The sequence below is a fragment of the Ochotona princeps genome, chromosome X (genome assembly GCF_030435755.1).
Source record: "Ochotona princeps isolate mOchPri1 chromosome X, mOchPri1.hap1, whole genome shotgun sequence".
Lineage (NCBI taxonomy): Eukaryota > Metazoa > Chordata > Mammalia > Lagomorpha > Ochotonidae > Ochotona > Ochotona princeps.
The window spans coordinates 33539618-33561284 of NC_080865.1; the positions used below are offsets into that span (position 1 = coordinate 33539618).

The 21667-nt window shown below is 46.4% G+C and overlaps 1 pseudogene; it reads left to right on the forward strand.

The window, feature by feature from the left end:
* The window catches only part of LOC101524745 (large ribosomal subunit protein uL10-like), a 114771-nt pseudogene extending 106557 nt beyond the window's left edge, over positions 1-8214 (forward strand).
* Positions 8215-21667: the final 13453 nt, after the last annotated feature.

The window sequence follows — 21667 nt, forward strand, 5'->3', positions numbered from 1 at the left end:
TGTCCAGCTCTCAAAGATGTATCTCTAGTGATAAAGGCTCATGACCTCCCTCCTTCTCAGTTATGTTCAATATGAGTTGAACTGAAGACTCTCTCTCTCTCTCTCTCTCTCTCTCCCTCTCTCTCTCTCTCTCCCTCTCTGATTTTTATTCAGAAATCACGGGTCCCCAGGGCATCCATCAATCTGCTCCCTGTTCTCACGACAGCACTTCAGAGCACTGGGGACCAACCTCCCCATCCCTGGCTCCTCTGCTCCAGTACATGAAGTTCCTCCTTCACCACCAGTCCCCACATGCACCTGGGCTTCAGTATATGGGATTCAGTAACCCTGAAGTGAAGGCATTAGAAGCAAAACCCTTCTGTCTCTTGCCCTCTTCCCCCCCCCCCCAAAGCAAGTCATAGAAACTAAGCCTTCTGTGTTTTTTTAAGATTTATTTATTTTTATTGGAAAAGTCAGATATACATAGAGGAGGAGAGACAGAGAGGAAGGTCTTCCGTCTGATGATTCACTCCCCAAGTGACCACAACGGCCAGTGCTGCACCGATCCGAAGCCAGGAGCCAGGAACTTCCTCCAGGTCTCCAACGTGGGTGCAGGGTCCCCAGGCTTTGGGCTGTCCTTGACTGCTTTCCCAGGCCACAAGCAGGGAGCTGGATGGGAAATGGAACTGCCTGGATTAGAACCGGTGCCCATATGGGATCCCGGCACGTTCAGGGCTAGGACTTTACCTGCTAGACCACGCTGCTGGGCCTTAAGCCTTCTGCTTTTAAAGCAGGTCATAGAAACTCAGGATTTTTACCTCCAAGTCAGCCATAATGCATAAAAATATGACTCAAACTTTCCCTCACATTTCTACGTTTCAATTGGTTATAAAAAAAAAATTCTTTGGCCTGCCCTTATGTATTATTAAACTTTCATTCCAGAACCTTCTAGTCCCATGCTCAGGAGGAAGAAATGCAACTACTGAGGGACCAAGAAGAGTTTGAAATGGACAGGCTTTGTCAGCTTTCACCGTCCAATCTGATTCTATTTGTTCATATCCATTTTGCCTTAATCATACATCTATATGACTATTCCTACCCCATCACACCTAAGCACCAACATGGACAGTTCGTCCTGAGTCTTTGGATCTTCAACATGAAGGCAGAAGGACTTCATGGAGATAGATGTTGCTCTTGACAAGGGACTATCAAGGCTCCCAGGTCATATGCTTAAATACGTTATGCTTTCTTCCTGTTAACCTGTCTTGGCTGTGGCAGTGTTGGCCATGACCCACCAAAACGGTCAGAAAGTGGGTCACCCTCTTTTCCACTTCTGCAAGCCACTTGCCAATTCTGCCCTGCATATTGGCTCCACCTCCTCCTGCTCTGCTTTGCACACTTCCCCGAGGAATCATGCACAGGCTTTAAGATTGCCACAGCAGGAAATTCTGGTCAGCTATCTTGCCTACCAACACATCCTTCCATGTAGGGATCAGAATCCATCTAAAAATGGTCTTTTACATGTTTTCTTTTTTTGATTTTTTTTTCAAGAGAAGGAAAAGGAGAGAGAGAATGAATCTTGCTAATCTGGTTGTTTACTGCCTGACAGCCAGGGCTGAGCCAAGGCAGAAGCTGAAAGCTCAATCCAGGTCTCCCATGTGAGTGGCAGGGACTCAATTACTTGAGCCATTGTCTGCTGCCTCATAGCATGTGCGTTACCAGAAACGGGAATCATGGGGACACATACAGGTACTCCTGTGTGCCCTGTGGGTATCCTAACTGGTGTCTAAAAGCCATGTCTTGTCACATGATGGTGTTTCTGCTTTCCCAAGCAAGTGTTACACTTGGAGGCCATGGATTTGTGAGTGGGTACTCTTCCCATCACCGGTTCCCTAGGCGGGTTCTCTGAAAGATTTGAGTCCAAGGTAGTTGACAATGGCTGTTTTCCTTGAACTACTCCTCGTGTTTCTCCCTTCCTTCTTCACCTGTCTGTCTTCATACTTCTCAGTCACTCCTCTACGTGCCCTGGATCTCATCCTTACAGCCTTCCTCTCTCCAAGAGGCCATCGCAGGATTGATTGCATCCAGATGCTATGCCACTGCTGTCTCCTGCCCATAGCCCTTGCAGGAGCCCGGGCACCCTTTCGGCTTGGCTTTTGCATGGTCCAGGCCCACCAATTTCCTGTCCTGCCAATCAGAAGGAGGTGGAGCCCCTCCAAGTCTGAGGAGCATGTCATGTCTCTGCTTTCTGTCCCCTGCCCCCACCACCACCACCCCCAGACCATGATGAATTCTTTCCCATGAGCCTCCATCCCTTCTGCAGTAGATCTCCAGCTGAAACCTCCTGACAGGGTAGGAGGGCTGAACTGAAGGCAGACATGAAGTAGGCACACTGGGCCAGATGTAGGTTAAAGTTTCCAAGAGACTTTGCAGACCTCGGGGCAGGGGAAGCCCGTGGGAGGGAGTGAAGGCAGAAACACTAAAGCCTTAGGCAAGACTGCCCCCCTGGTCATCAAACCCTTGGCGGCGGAGTCAAGCCTGGGGCTTCCCCGCCCTCCTGTGTCATCAGAAGCTCCCTGTGCTCTCAAACCTAGACAGCATGTGGCGAGCAGCTGGCTGGAGGTGTCTGTGCAAAGCCATGGTCACAGCTCACCACAATCTGGCCTGAAAACGGATGGGATTTGGTGAACAATTCAGGGAAGTGGGCCTTAGTGGATGGAGGTGTAGGCCTCAAAGGTGGGCTGCCTTGTTTTCCGTACACTGTCTCTGAGCCAAACTGGACAGGCAAGAGCAAATGTTGGGTCAGGGACTAAATTCTTCGCTACTTGCTCAGGACATCTTTGCTGTCCCTGGGAATGCTACCTGAGTAGCTCAACCATGTGTGCAAGGTCCCTAGGCCTTGAGACCCATGGCAGCTGCTTTTCCAGCCTAAGGAACATCTCCAGGAAGCTGCCTGCCTCTTTCTCCACAACAACCCCTTCCCAAAGATAATGAGAATCACAATAAAATCAGCAATATGGGTGGCTCTTTAAAAGCCAGTTAGGGGGCCCGGAGGCATGGCCTAGCGGCTAAAGTCCTCGCCTTGAAAGTCCCGGGATCCCATATGGGCGCCGGTTCTAATCCTGGCAGCTCCACTTCCCATCCAGCTCCCTGCTTGTGGCCTGGGAAAGCAGTCAAGGACGGCCCAATGCATTGGGACACTGCACCCGCGTGGGAGACTCAGAAGAGGTTCCAGGTTCCCGGGTTCGGATCGGCGCGCGTCAGCCCGTTGCGGCTCACTTGGGGAGTAAATCATCGGACAGAAGATCTTCCTCTCTGTCTCTCCTCCTCTGTGTATATCTGGCTATAATAAAATGAATAAATCTTTAAAAAAAAAAAAAGCCAGTTAGGATGCTCTCATCCCATGTCACAGTACCTGGGTTCAATACCTGGCTCTGGTTCCTGACTTCAACTTCCTGCTGGTGCACTCTGGGAGGCATCAGTGAGGGCTCCGGTAATGAAGACCACGCCCTGTCCATGTGGGAGATCCAGAGCGAGCTACTGGCTCCCTGCTTTGGCACTAGCCAGGAGCTGTTGCAGGTGTTTTGGAAAGAAACCAGCAGATGGGAAGGCTCTCTCTCAGGAAAATAAATCAATAAACTTACAAAAATAATAAAAAGATATTCTGCTAGATGAAAAGTACCATTGGCATAGATCTTAGGTAGTTCACTTACAGAAGAGTAAACCAAGGTTCACAGAAAAACTTGCCACAGAAACAGGCAGCAGTGAAGGAGGCAAGCCTTTAACACACCTTTGAAGACGGGAAGCATTGTGGCACAGTGGATTAAGTCACTATCTGCAGTGATGACATTTCACATTAGAGTGCTGATTTTAATCCTTGGCTGCTCTGCTTCCTACCCAGCTCCCTGCAAACGCAGCTGGGAAAGCAATGAAAGATGCTCCAAGTGCCTGGAGCCCTGCCATCCATGCGGGAGACCTAGATGGTGCTTCTGACTCCTGGCTTCGGCCAGGCTCAGCCCCAGTTGTGAGCATTTTGGGATGAACCAGCCTAGAGAAGATTTGTGTATGTGTGTGTGTTTATGTATGTGTGTATTTCCCCCTACCAGCTTGCCTTTCAGATAAATAAGTAAACACATAAACAAATATTTATAAAAAATTAAATGCAACTTTGTGGCCTCAGAAAGCAGTTTGTTCTAGCATTTCCTGCGTCTCTCCATGCACCATCCTTGTCTTCCCTTCCCACCTCGCCACCTCCTTTTCCCTTCTCTTTTCCTGACTACTCACCCCACAACCCAGTCTATGTCCTCTGTCTTCCCTGCCTCCCACACCAGCCCCTACCCCAGCCAGCAGCCAGTTTACCCCCTTGAATAAAGCTTGGTGCTCAGCTGCTCCAGACACTTTTTTATTTTTACCAAACCAGGTAAGTTTTCACCATTGGGGCAGTGAACCATTTACTTCTGAATCTGAAGTGGGGAAAGTGGGGGAGCCCTAGAATGCAGCCTATTGAAGCAATAAAGCAATGGAGAAGCATGTATCTGGTGTGTGTGCATGCCTCTGTGTGTGTGTGTGTGTGTGTGTGTGTGTGTGTACCTGTGTGTGTACGTGTGTGTACCTGTGTGTGTATGTGTAACAGATCTGGCAGTTGAGAGGTGGGAAGGACAATTAGATCTCTGTATAGTGAAAAGAGATGGCAGCCTGTTGGCTCCTCTTATTCTCAAGCAGAGAAGCAAGATTAAAGGGAGTGGAATGCGGCAGAATGAAGTGAAGACATCTTTTCAACCTCTGCCATCAAGCTACCATTGCCCATCACTGTGCAAGGACAGAGTTCTTGGGGAAAATCACCATGGGCCTGCTAGGTACCGAACCTATGGTGCACTTGCCCTGCCTTGTGGGATCTGGCCTGTGATACTGGTCACATCGATCACCCTCTCCTTTCGGCCACTTTCTCTTCTCTTGGCTGCCTGTGTGGTCTCAGGCATCCCCACTCCCAATCCCATCTCTTGGAGCTGTCCTGCTCAGCCTCTGCAACAGAAATCCTTCTCTTGCTCTACTCATGGCTGGAAACCTTTGCAGATCGAACCTGGGGCACTGTTTCTTGTCATGCTAGACTCTTGCCCTAGGCCAGTTCCGTACTTCTGTAGCTTGAGATGAATGTCTGTCTGTTGATCTTACCTCCACACCTCTGAGACCCAGGATCTGCACCACCTGACGGCTATCTCAACCCCAATGACCCAGGGGCATTGGCAACTCTACTGGCCACCCTTGGACTCAGTGAGTCTCCAAACCATGCCTCGGCTTGTGTTTGCTAGGCTGCTAACAGGAACCATCTGCCACCACAATTCACAAAGTCCAATCTCCACCAATGTTATAAAGAGTCAAATACCAGGCCCCATTGCTAATATTCTAAAGACACCAGAGAGAGTCCCTTTCCTCTGTGTCCGTATACTGTAACCTTGATCCAAAGCTGTATCATCTCTCACCTAGGCCACAGCCTTCTGACAGCCCTCCTGCTTGTCACTCTACAATCAGGTCAAGGAGCAGAATGATCACGGAAATTACAGATGAGCTTATCTCCCTTTCCTGTTTAGCAACCTCCAGTATCTCCCCAGGAGCCTCAAGAAAAAGTGCAAACTCCCTACTTGGCTGCTCCCACCCCACTTCCTGCTTACCTCTCATCTCCTCCTTTGTCATGTCCCTGCTTTTCCCACACCTGAGCTCTCTGCTCTCATGCTAAGCTCTTCTTCTGGGCCAACTGTAGGTCAAGTTGTCATGCTGCACTCTAGTCTCTAGCAACCCTGAGCTTGCTTTGGCCCCTTCAAAGGCAAAAATCAAACTGTTCTGGAACACAGGTAGGGTCAGAACACAATTGAGGCCAGAGGAGGGGTCGTGACTACCATGGTGGAGCTAGACTCGGAAGACATGGCTCACGAAATGTCATTGAGGCCCCCACTTGTTTCTGAGTTCTTCAGGTTCTGAGCAGAACAGGTGCTTCTGCTGGGTCGCTGGTGTCAAGGGGGCGAGCCGGGAAAGGAGGGCAGGGGCTAGAGGAGGCTGAGGCTGTCACTTCCCACTAGAAGTCAGGAAACAAGGATTCTGACAGCTCCCCAGGGACCAAAATGATCTCACTTAAATCCAGCCTCCCAGTACCTGTCCTAGTAGTTGTCACAAAGGTGCAGCCTGAGACGAGAAACTGCAAGCACTCACGCACACATACACAGCAGGGATGGAGTCAGGGGGTCCTTTGTAGTGAAATGAAAGAGAAGCTGGGACTGTGGTGGCAAAGAGGCAGAAATGAAGCAAGACAGGGACAAGATGAGAAGCGAAACACACTGGAACCTGGAGTAAAAAGTGAAACAGTTGGAAGACTTAGAGTGACAAAAGAAGGTGGGAAGTTGGAGATGCGGCAACAAAAAGAAGAGGACCAGGAGTAGGGGAAGGGGGAGGAGAAGAGAGAGGAAAAAGAGCATGGGAAAAGAATAGGAAGAAGAGGGGGAGGAAGGAATAGAAGGCAGAGACTGGGATGAAGGGAAATAAGACAGAGACAGAGATAGAAATGGAGGCAGTGAGGAGACAGAAATGAGGAGGTGAAAAAGAATACTAGAGAAATATAAATGAAGAAAAAGTCAGATGAAGACAAGAGGACTTCAGGGGAGAGAAAGACAAAGAATAAAGAGGAATGATAAATAAGAAATAGAAAACCAGAGTCATTGCAGAACCTGTGAACAGTAAGAAAATAAGCATCTATTAAGTCACAGAAATTGCTGGAAGCATTCCCAGCTAGGACAGCCACACCCCATTCAGTGTTTGGGCCTGAACAGCCAGCCTTCCCCGTCCATCCTTGGAGAGCCCTGTTTGCTAACAAATTTTGTTTATTTTTGTTTTTGTTATTGTTGTTTGTTTTAAATATTTCTTTGTTGTTTTTTGAAATGTAGATTTTACAGAAAGAGGAGAAACAGAGAAAGGTCTTCTACCTGCTGGTTTATTTCCTAAATGATCGACTTTCTAAATGGTCGCAAAGGTCAGAATTGAGCCAATGCGAAGCCAGGAGCTTCTTCTAGATCTCCCACATGAATGCAGGAGCCCAGGGACTTAGGCCATCCTCCAGTACATTCCCAGGCCATAAATAGGAAGCCAGATCAGAAGTGGAGCAGCTGCAACTTGAACTGGTGCCCACATGGGATATTGATGCTATAGAAGGCAGATTGGAGCTTCTTGCCATGTGTCCTCATGAGAGGAACATCATCTTTAAACCCCATGTGACAATCCCTGACACACCGTCATGATGTTTAGGGAAGACAAGGTAACTACTACTTAAGTCCAACTACTTCCTTAAGATCATCCAACTCCTGGACGATTATTTACAATACTTCGTCGTGGAAGAAGATAATGTGGGCTCCAAGCAGATTTAGCAGATCTGCATGGTCCTGCATAGGAAGGCTGTGGTGCTGATAGGCAAGAATACCATGATGCACAAGGCCATCCGGGTGCACCTGGAGAACAACCTGGCTCTCGAGAAGCTCCTGCCTCATATCTGGGGCAACATGGGCTTCATGCCCACCAATGAGGATCTCATTGAGATCAGGGATATGCGGCTGGCCCATAAAGTGCCACCTGCTGCCTATGCTGGGGTCATTGCCCCCTGTGAGGTCATGGTACCAGCTCAGAACTCTGGCCTGGGGTCCAAGAAGATCTCCTTCTTCTATGCTTTGAGCATCACCACCAAGATCTCTGGGGCACCATGGAAAGCATGAGTGACATGCAGCTGATAAAGATTGGAGACAAGGTGGGGACCAGGGAGGCCATGCTACTCAACATGCTGAACATCTGTCCCTTCTCCTTCAGGCTGATCAGCCAGCAGCATCTACAATGGCAGCATCTACAACCCCAAAGTGCTACACACCACTGAGGAAACGCTGCATTCCCGCTTCCTGGTGGGTGTGGTGCGATGTGGCCAAGATGTGTTTGTAGACTGGCTACCCGACTGTTTCATCCATGCCCCATTCCATCATCAAACAGGTCCTGGCTGTGTCTGTGGAGACCAAGTATACTTTCCCACTTGCTAAGAAGGTCAAGGCCTTCCAGGATGATCCATCTGCCATTGTGACTACTGCCCCTGCAGCTGCCGCCACCTCTACTGCTCCTGCCGCTTTGGCCACAGCCCTAGCCCAAGGTGGAGGCCAAGGAGGAGTTGTAAGAGTTGGACAAGAGCATATGGGCTTTGGTCTCTTCAACTAAGCCAAAAAAGCAACCATTCAGCCAGCTTTATCTGCAAAATGAAAAAATAAAGTCTTACTTCTCTCTAAAGAAGAAGAAGGAGGAAGGAGAGGTAGGTAGGACGGTGTCTACTACACATGGCAGTGTGCTGGCTCCTGTGAAGAAATTCTTTTGCTTGGCCTGGGTGGAAGGAAAAGGTGATTGGGACGCAGTGATCCAGACAGCAGGAGATGGAGAGCCCTAAGCTGCTGTCAGATGACCTAACATATGTCACAAGCAGATTCTCCACTCCCTAATTTGGTGGCCCTGGCCCTGTAAAATAGGAACAACACCACAGCTCTCAAATCATGGTGAAGATGACCCTCTGTGAAAACAGAGTGAGTATGGCAACATGGGCTTGGTTTGGGTCTACTCCTGCGACTATTCAAGGCCCAACCTCTCCCTCTGCCCGTGGCAGCCTTTCCAAGGGCTGAAGGCAACATGCACACAGCCTTTGTCATCTCTTCTGCTGGGGAAGGAGGGGCAGTGGGAGGACCAGAGAAGAGAAAGGTCTGGATTTCAGGAGGTTTTTAGAGACATGCGCCCTGAAAGAGACCATTTGGTCTAAATCACTTTCCTTTCGCTAAATGAAAACCTCCCTAAAAGTTGTAAGGAAAACCATCTAGGGCAAGTCCTGCCCTCAAGCAGGCAGCTTATGGGGTACAGAATAAAGAGACTCAACCGTAGTTCTTCCTCCACTCCCAGGAAATAGCCAAAGGCCAGGGCACTCCCAAGAAAGTCCCCAAAGAGAGTTAGTAACACTGCCTTGAAGTCAGACCCCCCCCAATCCCAGTCCCAAGGTCTAGAAGGTTCTAGAGACAGATGGACAAGTCAACGAATGCTGGTGGCAGGGAGGGGCTCAGGTGTGTGTTAACAACGAGGATGTGGGAACTGGCAATATGGCGGAGGCAGGAGCAGAAGGAAGGTGACACCCTCCCATGACAAAGCCGGGGGTCCCTGAGGCAGGGGACAGCAGGCAGGCCAGGCAAGGCTTTTAGTGTACTACCCCATCTGCAGCCCCATGTGCCTTCATAGTGCCTTGTAGTTGCCAAGTCCCTCTCCACGTTAGGACAAGCAGAACTTGAACTTTCCTGGGAGCTGGGAGCCTGTGGGGGGAAAGGGAGGGGAGGAGTGTCCTGTAGGGGAGGAGGGAGGCAGTGAGGAGAAAGGCAGACTGGCGTGGTACCCCCCACCCCAGCAGGCACTTCAATAATCTGATTTCCATAAAGAGAACTTTCCCGGCCATAAAGATTTTATTGAAACTCCCAGCAGCCTGATAAAAGCATAATTCCACTGACCACAATCTACCTAGGAATAGCTCCAGGATATTACGCTGGAACTCACTCGGCAAAGCCATCCATCCCTCCTGGAAGGCTGCTCACTCCCCTTCCCCCTTTCCCTTCTCCTCCGAGGGGGACGGGAGAGGCACGCCTTTGGCTCAGCTGTGGACTCTACACATTCCATGGGGGAAAATGTGAGGCCAACCCCACTCCACCCCTAAAAAAAAAAAAACAATCAGTCCAGCTCTGCAGCTTCCAGCCCTGCAAACCCCAGAGGAGAGCTGGAGATGTGCACAGCGAAAGAAGGTTGTAGGGCCAGCTCTGGCTCACTGCAGGCCTGCTGCTCTGGGAGAGGGGCCCGCACTGGCCTGGGACTCCCAGGAGAGCTGGCTGGAGTCCAGAGTATCAGAGAAAGGTCCCTGGGCACTCCAGTGACAGATTTGCTTTCATTGCTTGCTGGCCTTAGACAAGTCGCTTTTCTTCTCTGAGCTGCAGCTCCTTGACTTGAGAATTGGTGGAGTGGGGGAAGGGGGGAGGAGGAATGGGAAGAGCGTGTATTGAAAGCAGTATGGTCAATGAGGGGCTATGAGACATGTGATGTGAAAGGCCCAGGGTCATGCCTGGCACCCCAGGTCCCCTCAGGGCATGTTATGCCCCCGCTGCCACTACTCCCCCCAGCCCCACCACTCCCTGCCAGCTCCTCAGGCCCAGAAGCAGCATCGTTGTTAGAAAGAAAACAGCCAAGTGACATTCTTGATTCTACTGGTACCTTTGCCATGGAATCCACCATAGAGCTGACTAGGCTAGCTCCCTCTGCAATGTTGGAAAAGTCCTTTTTCCTTTCTGAGTCTCAGACTTTCTATCTATCAATGGAGAGCAATGGGGTGAGCAGTGGGCTCTGATTTTGCATGACTCTAAAGCTGGCTAAATGGCTCAGCGAATTGAGCTTCACCTTGCAAGACTGGCATCCCATATGGACCCTAGTTCAAGTTCCTACTGCTCTGTTTCCCATTTAGCTCCCTGCTGACGTGCTTGGGAAAGCAGCAGAAGATGGCTCAAGTACTTGGACCCTGCCACCCACATGAGAGACCCAGATGGAGTCCCAGGCTCCTGGCTTCAGCTTTACCCAGCTCTAACTGTTGTGGCTATCTGGGGAATGAAGTAATGATTGGAAGATCTCTCTCTCTCTCTCTCTCTCTCTCTTTCTCCCCATTAAAAAAAAAAACTTTCTAATTTCATTCTCATAGGAAAGTTTCAGTTTTTAGTTTAAATGTCTTACTGTTCAAATACTTTTTTGTGAAGATCTAGTTGTTTATTTGAAAATTAGCATTACAGAAAGGAAGGAGGAAGAGAGACAGAGAGCGAGAAAGAGAGAGATACTAGATCACTCTGCAGATTGCTACAACAGCTAGGGCTGGCCCAGGTTGAAATCAGGAGCTGGGCACGCCATCCAAATCCCACCTACATGACAAGCCCGAACACTTAGACCATCTTCTGCTGCTGTCCCAGGCCATTAACATGGAGCTGGATTGGAAATGGAGTAGCTGAGACACAAACCAGAGCCCATATGAGATTCTGGAATTTCAGGCCTCACTGCCAGCAGGCCCCTCTTTTTAAATCTTATAACCTATGCATAAAATTGTAGATAGGTACAGGATAGAAGATGGTGTTCCAATACATATATACATTGTATGCTGTGCAATCAATGTAAACACATTGATTTCCTTAAACATTTGTTATTTAATGGTAAAATAATTCAAAATCCTTCCTCTGTTTTTAAGAGAATGTACAATATATCATCAATATCTACTGCCACTCTACTGTGTGACACTCAGAACTTCTTATTCCTGTATAAGTTAGTAATTGTTAATCAACCTTTTCTCCTTGCTCTTTCCCTGTAGTCTCCCTAGCCAGTGGGTAACTGCCATTGTTCCCTCAACTTCCATGCAATCAACTGCTTGAAGATTCCATCGATGAGTAAGACTGTGCGGTATTTGTCTTTCTGTGTCTGTGTTATTTCACTTAATAATGGCCCCCAGGTCCATCTGTGTTGTCATAAATGAAAAAATGTCATCCTTTATCATTCCTACATAGTATCCCGTTATTGCATATGTGCTCTTCATCTGGCCATCAGCTGATAATTGCTTGGCTTGCTTCCATTTCTGGCTATTGTAAATTGTGCTGCAATACATTGGAAGTGCTGACACCTCTTCGACATTCATTTCCTTTCCCTTGGATACACTGGACACACATCCAGGAGTTGGATGCCTGAGTCATAGAGTAGTTCTAGTTTTAGTTTTCAAAAGAACTTCTAACACTATTTTTCACAGTGGTTGTACTAATCTGCTTTCCACCACCAGTGTGTGAGAGTTCTCCTGTTTCTATACCTTCTCCAGCACTTGCTATCTTTTGCCTTTTTTGATACCAATTTCTTTTTTTAATATGTATTTGAAAGACAAAATACGTGTGTGTGAGAGATAAAGAGAGGGACCTTTTGTTTGCTGGCTCACTCCCCAAATGGTTGCAATAGCCAGAACTGGGCAAGGGTGCAACTTCTTCTGAGCCTCCCACACGGATGGTGGAGGTATAAGTGCTTGAACCATCCTCTGCTGCCTTCCCAGGCCATTGGCAGGAGCTGGTTCAGAAGTGGAATAGCTGGAAAGGGACACAAACTGGCACCAAAACGGAATGTCAGCATTACAGGTGGCAACTTAACCCGTTATGCCACAATACCACTTCCCTCAACTTCTGTTTTAAGAAGATTCTTCCAGCTGCTTCTGTGATGTAAATATGCTAAGGCTCCGTCTGTGGCGTTGGTCTCACTTATGGGCACCAATGTGAGTACTGGCTGCTTTGCTTCCAAACCAGCTCCCTACTATGTCCTGGGAAAGCAGCAGAGGATGGCCCAAATTCTGAGTGGATTAGCAGTGCTGTGGGCTGATGTCTGGGATGCAGGATCTCTCAAGAGCTAGCTTTTCCAGCTCTCAGCTACCACTCTTTCTGGAGAGCATGTTCATTATTTTAGGTTGATTTACACTTCAAATGTATTTCAAACACTTTGTGAGAAATGGACTTAAAATGTAAGATTATTTCATTATAAAAATAATTAAGATCTGGGCCCGGCATGATAATGTAGCAGTTAAAGTCCTCGCCTTGAACGCACCAGGGTCCCATATGGGTACAGTTCTAGTCCCAGCGGCTCCACTTCCCATCCAGCTTCCTGCTTGTGGCCTGGGAAAGCAGTGGAGGATGGCCCAAAGCTTTGGGACCCTGCACCCGCATGGGAAACCCGGAAGAGGCTCCTGGCTTTGGATTGGCTCAGCCATAGCCACTTGGGGAGTGACCCATCGGACAGAAGATCTTCCTCTCTGTCTCTCCTCCTCTCTGTACATCCGCCTTTCCAATAAAAATAAATCAATCTTTAAAAAATAATTAAGATGTGCAAAGTTGTTTTTGTCATACATATTTTCCTTGAACTTTCTGAAAACTCCTTCTGTCATCCATCTTCTGGTAAAATACACATTCCTCAATGAACTGTTCTTGCTCCCAATGCCCAATCTCTGTGTTTTAAGAGCTGATTCCATTCTCAGTTCAAGAGAAGAGCGTGTGATTCAGGCCTGACCAGCCAGTTGGCTCCATTTCATGTGGATACAGTGATTTAGTTAGAGATGGACATGGTGAGAATTGGTTTGGGGACTTCAGGAAGAACTGTAAGGAAGAGAAAATTTCCTTTACATTTGAAATTGGAGTCTTGAGGATGTGACCTTGGACCTGTTGGCCACCACCTTTCAATCATAAGAGGAGAATCTAACACAGAATAACACCAACACACAAAATAGCAGAACTGAGAGGAGAGAGCAAGTTTGAGACCTGACAATGTTTTTGAGGCACTAGATCCTAAAACTGTATATACCCAAGCCTTATCAGGGTCATGAGCTGATGAACAAGTGCATCATGTATGTGCATTTAAATCTGAAGCCTGCTTGAGTTGAGTTTTAGTTATTTGCAACAGCAGGAATTCTCTTTGCCTTCCATATGGTCCAGCCACTTGAGGTCACTTGCTGATCCCAAATAATCTATAATCTTTCATATCTCCATCATTTTCACATATTGTTACTTCTGTCTGGAATCTCCCCCTGATTTGTTGACAGATGTTCTCCTGTCTTAAAAGAGTCCCTCTGAGCAGGATGTCTGGAATGGTGAAACAAGGACTTCTAAAAAATCTGCTCCTCCTTAAAAGTAATGAGACTTCTGGCACAAATGGCCAAAATAAACTTTTCCAGAACTCTGGAAATTAACCAAAAGTTTGTAATAATCCAAGGAGTTTTGCTAAAAACAAAACAAAACAAAAACCCTCGCCTGACACTTGGTAAGAACAGTACACTTTGTGGGGTTTGGATTTGTCCTGTGCTCCATTGCTTTCTTCCCAGATCCATAGCAGTCTTGGAAACCAGGCAGATTAGCAGCAACCAGATGGGCCAGCTCAGAACTGAAAATCCTCAAAAAGACCAGTTCCCAAAGAATTGTCACTACTTGACCTATCTAACATTTCCCTGAAAGAGCACCATTAACAGAACTTGCTTTAATTTGACCCAACTCAGAGTTCATATGGTTGGAAAAATTTCATCCCCAGAGAATTTTTTGAAAATAATCAGCGGTGTTTGTTGAACGTTATAATAGTAGTAGCAGCAGCAGTGGCAAACTAGGAGCTATCTCATCAAAAACCTTACATGGAAGATCTGAGTGTAGGCATCTTGGACATGCTCTGACAAACTGTTCAAACTCTGGAAAGTCACTCACACGCAGGGCTGAGTGCATGCTCCAGATGCACCTTATAAGCCTCTACAGTTTCTCCTCTAATGGACAGTGAGGCTTGGTAGGAATACAAAGTGAAGGGCTCAGCACATTGACTCAACTGTCTAATCCTCCACCTCCAAGCACAGGGATCCTATATGGGTGTCAGTCTGTGTTCCGGCTGTTCCACTTCTCATCCACCTCCCTGCTTGTGTCCTGGGAAAGCAGTAAAGGATATCCCAGGGCCTCTGGACCCTGCACCCACATGGGGGACCTGGAAGAATCTCTTGGCTCCTAGCTTCAGATTGTCTAAGCTCTGCTGTTGTAGCTATTTGAGGAGTGAACCAGCAGATGAAAAATCTTTATCTCTGTCTCTTCTCTCTGGAAATCTGTCTTTGCAATAAAAGCCAATCTTTGCAATAAAATGAATAAAAAAGAAAGTGAAGGGCAAAATAAAGTTATAAACTGCTGGAACATTGAAGCAGTATGTCAACACATGCGTTCACACACCGAGTTTTCATCAAAAGGTGAGTGTATTGCTTTAAGACATTCAAAGAACTCTTTGTCCAATCACCCGGTCACTAAGATAGCTTACATACTTCAGTAGCCATATACAACAGGAAATTTGCTGCGCTTCCCACTGGTGAGCCCAAGAACCGGAAAGGGGGCAGTGGACCCAGCTGGATATGGTTGCAACATCCCTCAGCATGTGTGTGGGCTGAGTCTGAGTGTGTGCCACACTGGGCTAGACTCCAGCACCTGCTGGTGCTCATGAGAAATGGAGTGGGTGTGAGAGAGCCTGGGCTGGGTTTCAGCATCCATTGAACCACATGAGAGCTGGGTCTGAGGATGGACCAGGCGAGATTGGACTATAGCACCCACCATTAAGGACTAGAATGGGTTTGGCCGGTTGGATAAGGCTACTGTACCTGCTGGCATATGCTGGGATAGGAAGTGGGCCAAAAGGTTTGGCCAAAAACCCACTGGTGATTGGAAGCAGCCTAGACCAGGCTGAGTTATAGTACCCATTGGCACACATGTGGGTCAGGTCTGGGGTGGGCTGGGCTGGGCTGGGCCAGTTCATAGCACCCACCGGCAGATGTGAGAACCAAGATAGGGTATAGGACAGTCCAGATTTTGCAACAACGATAGCCAGTTCACATTAAGGCAGGACTGGGGGCTAGCTGGGCTGGGTTAGACTGCAGTACCTGCCAGCATGAGCTGGAATTGGGGGTAGGCCAAGCAAAGCCATGCTGCAACACCTGTTGTTTACTTTTCTTCCTGTATTTGGGAGTGAGGAGAAAGATTTCCTCAACTTTGAAGCATTTAAATCAACAGCATTTCAGAACTATCAAAACCACTTGATCAGTACCCTCAGAACATTCTCCACATCAGATACCCTAGGATGACATAAGGTAGCCATCCCCGTTCCCATGTACTGATGTGGTTTGGCTGCTGGGCATGGCCCTCTCCCCTTTTCTCCTCACTCCCAAATACAGGAAGAAAAGAAAATTGGAAACAATTGTCTCATCCACTTTCCCCCATACCTTGACTCTTCCTACCATAATCAGTGATCCACATGGTCATGCATTCTCAACTATGGAAACAACGCCAAAAATAAAATAAAATAACTTATTAAAAAGTAAACAAATATTAAAGGATATAAAATCAACACACAAAATTGAGTCAAGTTATCTATTCACAAATAATGAACAATATAAAAAGATACTTAGGGGCCTGGCACAGTAGCCTAGTGGCTGGAGTTTTTGCCTTGCATGTACCAACATCCCATATGGGTGCTGATTCTAATCCCGGCAGCTCTACTTCCCATCCAGCTCCCTGCTTGTGGCCTGGGAAAGCAGTTGAGGATGACCCAAAGCTTTGGAACCCTGCACCCACGTGGGAGACCTGGAAGGAGCTCCTGGCTCCAGAGAAGTTCAACTCTGGCCGTTGTGGCGTTTGGGGAGTGAACCAGCAGGCAGAAGAGCTTTCTTTCTGTCTCTCCTTCTCTTCGTAAATCTGACTTTCCAATAAGAATAAATAAATCTTGGGCTCGGCAGCGTGGCCTGGTGGCTAAGGTTCTTGCCTTGATCCCATATGGCCGCTGGTTCTAATCCAGGCAGCTCCACTTCCTCTCCGTCTCTCTTCCTCTCAGTATATCTGACTTTGTAATAAAAATAAAATAAATCTTAAAAAAAAAAAAATAAATAAATCTTTTTTTAAAGGTAATTAAAAGAGCAATTCCATTTACACTAGATTTGAAAAGATTAATGTACTTATGAATAAATTTAACTTCTTAATAAGGGAAAAGAATTATGTACTGAAAATTTTTTTAACAATTATCCTGTAAATCAAAGAGGAGATTCACCTACTGGTGAAGATGCCGGCATCCTGATGCAGGTGTTGCGGTGCATCAGGTTGAATCACACAGCATGTGACACCAGCATATCCAATCACAATACCTGTTTTTAGTCCCAGGTCCACGTAAGATGGAAGCGTATGGATTTTCCACGGAACAGAAGGATTAATATTCCTTTTGAAAAGATGTGTTTATTTATTTGAAAGGCAGAGTGTCAGACAGGGAGCTACAAGGTGACAGAAGACAGACACAGATTACTCCTCTGCTGTTTCACTCCCCAAACGGTGGCATAGCCAAGCCTGGGTCAGGCTAAAAGCAGAAATCAAGAATTCCGTCCCGGTCTCCCACATGAGTAGCAGAGGTCCTAATACTTGGATCATCTTCAACTGTATTCCCAGGTGTATTAGCAGTAACCGAGATGAGAACCAAAACAGCTGGGATCAGATCAGAACCAGAACACAATCTGAAGCCCTGATGTGGGATGTTAGTGTAATAATCATTAGCGTAACCTGCTGTGCCACACTATCAACTCTAGCTTTAATCTCCTTAAGAAGACAATACTACCCAAAGATACCTACAGAGCCAAAGCAATCCCAATCAAAATCTTAATAGCATTTTTGCCTCAAAATAGAAAGCTTTTCAACAACCTCATCGTGCCTGGAGTGGCGAGATTGGCAGCGATTCATAACTGGTGAACTATCAAAACCACTTGAGCAAAGATCTCAGAGCATGCCCTACATCAGGGACCTGGGATGGGTGGGAGACTGGGTGGGGCTTCTCCCTCAATGTTCCCTTTACCTCAGATATATGAAGGAAACAATAGGGAAATAATAGTCTTACCCACTTCCCTATAGCCCTTGTACCATTTCACCCTAATTAACAATGTAAAGATTGTCAAAGATATAATAAAAAAAAGGAAGAAGGGAAAATAAATGTAAAAAAAATAGAAAGCTCTAACCTAAAATTTGTATGGATTCTCACGGGACTCTGAAAAGCCAAAATACTCTTGAAAAGCAAGAACAAAAGTCAGAGTTCATACTCCTTGATCTCAGCACTTCCCACCAGTCTGCAGTGATCAAAACAAGGCAGTATCGGCATAAAGACAGACACATGGACCAATGGAACAGAACACAGAGCCCAGAAACACAGCCTTGCATATATCATCATATGCATTTTGACAAGGGTACCAAAATCATTCAATGGGCAAAAGAATAATGTTTTAAACAAATGATTCTGAAGAAACTAGATGTTCACATACAAAAGAATGAAGGTGGACCATTGCCTAATATCATATATAAAAGCTAACTCAAAATAGATCAAAGACCTGAACATATGAACTACAACTATAAAACCATTGTAAGAAAACATGGGGGAAGATCTTCGTGACAATGGAGCTGGCAACAGTTTCTTGGATTCAACACGAAAAGCACAGGCAGAAAAAGAAAAGTAGTCAAATTGAACTACATAAAAACTGGAAAGTTCTGTGCATCAAAAGATACTATTAACATAGTAAGAAGAAATAAGGGACAACATTTTCAAAATCTAAAAACTGTGAGAAAATGTTGGAAACCACACATCTGCTAAGGAATTAATATCAAAAATATATAAATAACTCCTAACATTCAGTACCAAAAAGTAAATAATTCAATTCAAAAATGAGCAAAGAATTTGAGTAGCCATTTCTCCAGAAGAGACTATAATTGTCAACTAAACGCATGAAAAGATGCTTAATGTCATTAATAACTAGGGAAATACAAACCAAAACTGCAGTAAGATACCACTTCAAACTCATTAGGAAGAATATTAGAAAAATGAAAATAGGAAAAAAAAAAGTTAACAAGAATAAAGAGGATATTTGGCACCGTGGTTAAGCCACCACTTGGGAATGTCAGCATCCCATATCAGAGGCCTAAATTGGATTCCCTTCCAACTTGTTTCCTGCTAGTGCACATCCTTACAGGAGGCAGGTGATGGCTCCAGCAGTTGGGTCTCTGCTACCCACGTAGGAGGCCTGAGTTCTGTAGTTCTGGCTGTTGAAGGCATCTGAGAAGGTAAACGACAAATAGAGCACATTCTCTTGCCCTATCCCATTCTCTCTCAAATTAACCTTTTTCTAAAGGATAAAACCAAGAAGTTAACCTAATGGTAAAGATGCTGGCATCCTGATGCAGGTGTTGCGGTACATCAGGTTGAGTCACACAGCACGTGACACCAGCATATCCAATCACAATACCTGATTTTAGTCCCAGGTCCATACTTTTCAACTCAGTTCCTTGCTAATTGCCTGGGAAAGCAACAGCGAATGCCTCAAGTGCTTTTGGCCCTGCACTCATGTGGGAAACCTGGCAGAAACTCATGGTTCCTGATTTTGAACAGGCCCAGTTCCAGCCAATACAGCCATTTGGGAAATAAACCAGTAGATGAAAGACTTCTTTCTCTCTTCCTCTCTCTTTCTCTCTCACCTGTCTCCCTCTCTGCCTTTCAAGTAAACAAATGCAAAAATATATTGAGCAACTAACAGCTATGTTTATAAAAAAAAATCAGTAGTGCTGGAAAAACCAGATACCCTTAGTCAAAAAATGAAGTTAGAAGCCTACCTCATGGGCTTGGCAGCGTGGCCTAGTGGCTAAGGTCCTCGCCTTGATCCCATATGGCCGCTGGTTCTAATCCCGGCAGCTCCACTTCCTCTCTATCTCTCCTCCTCTCAGTATATCTGACTTTGTAATAATAATAAAATAAATCTTTAAAAAAAAAAAAAAAGAAGCCTACCTCAGGTTGATATACAAGTTAACTCAAAATGCAAAAGCTAACACCATAGAGCTCTGAGAAGAAGAAAGCAACATTAGGTTCCTACAGTTTCTTAGACATGACACCAAACACACAGTGAGGGAAGTATAAGTTGAACTTCAAAATTAAAGACTTTTGTGTTGGGCCAGATGTTTGGTGCAGATTAGAATCCCTGGGTTCAAATCTTAGCTTTACTCCTGACTCCAGCTTGCTGTTAGTACACACCTAGGCGTGATCTGGGTGATCCAGCAGATAGAACATTTTGTCTGTCTCTCTCTGTCTCTCTTTGTACTTTCCAAATAAGTAAGGAAAGAAAGGAAGGAAGGAAAGAAGAAAAATGAGAAATTAGAAAGGAAGGAAAGAAGGAAAGAAAGAAAAAAGAAAGAAAGAGAAAGAAAGAAAAAGAGAAAGGAAGGAAGGAAGAGGAACGAACGGAGTGTTGAGTGTTGGCAATGATGTGGAGAAATCAGAACTATCAAACACTAATGCAGAAATGCAAAATAGTATATAGCTGCCTTGAAAAGGAGTGTTTTACCATGTGGTGTGGAAGATTAAGCTGCTGCCTTCAATACTGGCATGCTATACTGGCACTCGTTCATGTCCTGGCCGTTACACTTCTAATCAAACTGCCTGTTAATGAGCTGGGAAGACAGCAGAAGATGGCCCAAGTGCTTGGACACCTACAGCCACATGGGAGTCCCAGATACAGTTCCTGGATTTGGTCTGGCCCAGCTCTAGGCATTGCAACTATTTGGAGAGTAAAACCGACAACTGGAATCTCTCTCTGCTTTTCAAATAAATGAAATTATTTTTTTTAAGAAAACAGTTAACTCCTCAAAAGTGAAGCAGTGTTAACCCAAATAATTCTACTCCTACATACCCCAGAGAAGTGAAAAACAGTGTTCACAGAAAACCTTGTACATGAAAGTTTATTGCATTATTATTCATAATCACCCCAAAGTTAAAATATCCAACATCTACCAGCTGATGAATAGACAGATAATGTATATATGAATCTGATCCACAAGATGGAATATTACTTTGCCATGAAAGGGAAGTAAGTATGGTTGTACAGTACAACATGGATAAAGCTTGAAAATATTGGGCTAAGCCAGACACAAAGTGCCACATATTTCATGAATTTACTTCGATTAAATATCCATAGAGACTGAGAGTGGATTAGTGATTGTTGACGGTATGGGATGGAAGACGTGGAAATCTGGCAAGATGGCTAATGGGTCTGGGTTGCCTTTCTTGGTATATGGGATGTTCTTCAATGAGATGATTATGACAGTTCACAATTCTGTGAATATACTAAACAACACTCACACGTGTGCACCGGAAGAGGAAAGAATTTCACAGCATGTGACCACCTCGTAATAAGTCTGTCATTTGTTGAAAAAGGTTACTGAGAAGTGAATTCCTCTGGGAAATGGTGCTAAGTTCCACAGTGAAGGCAGGGCAGCAGGAGGCTGACTTGGGAAGACCTCACCTGCTGCAGATGGACAGAGCCCCTCCCACTGACCCAGGCACTTTCCTTTCCTGTACCCTTTTGAATCTGAGCCTAACTCTGGGAGCATGTTCTCTTTGGCAGGCTGACAAGCACTGGCTGGACTGGCCTGCATCTCAGGCCTCCTCAACACCCCAGCTTGGAGCAGGGGATCAGATGCTGGGGGAGCAGGGTTGGAGCCCAGGGCCGGTTGTGGGGAGGGCTGGCCATGCTGAAGAGCTCAATCCTGGCTGCTGAAAAACGTGTCTGAAGCTGCAACCTCGCAGGCAGCCGGTATATTTTTATCCTGGGTCACAGGGAATTTCCCGACCAGGAGATCAATACCACTTCATTATTCATGGCGGGGCAGGGCCAGGGTGGCAGCTGGTGGCAGCTGTGCTTGAGGGCTCCTGCAGGCATTTCCTCCGTGTGACAGGGCTCCCCTCCTCCCTCCCTCTGCCTCAGCCCCTTCCTCATGGCCTGCGCTTCTGGGCCAGCACTGCAAAGGGGCCTCGCACAGGTCCTCAGTTGAACGTATCCCTCATCATGAGTCCCAGGCAGGAGTGAGTTAGGCCTCAGTCCACCAAAGAGCGTGGGGATTCTGTGACTTGCCTGCGGGTTCACCCCATGGGCATGTGGCAGAGGGTGGGCAGAGAGCAGAATGAGGCATCTGGGGAGAGTTAACCTCAGCAAGTGAAGTCACTCTCTAGACTCAGCCTGCACCTC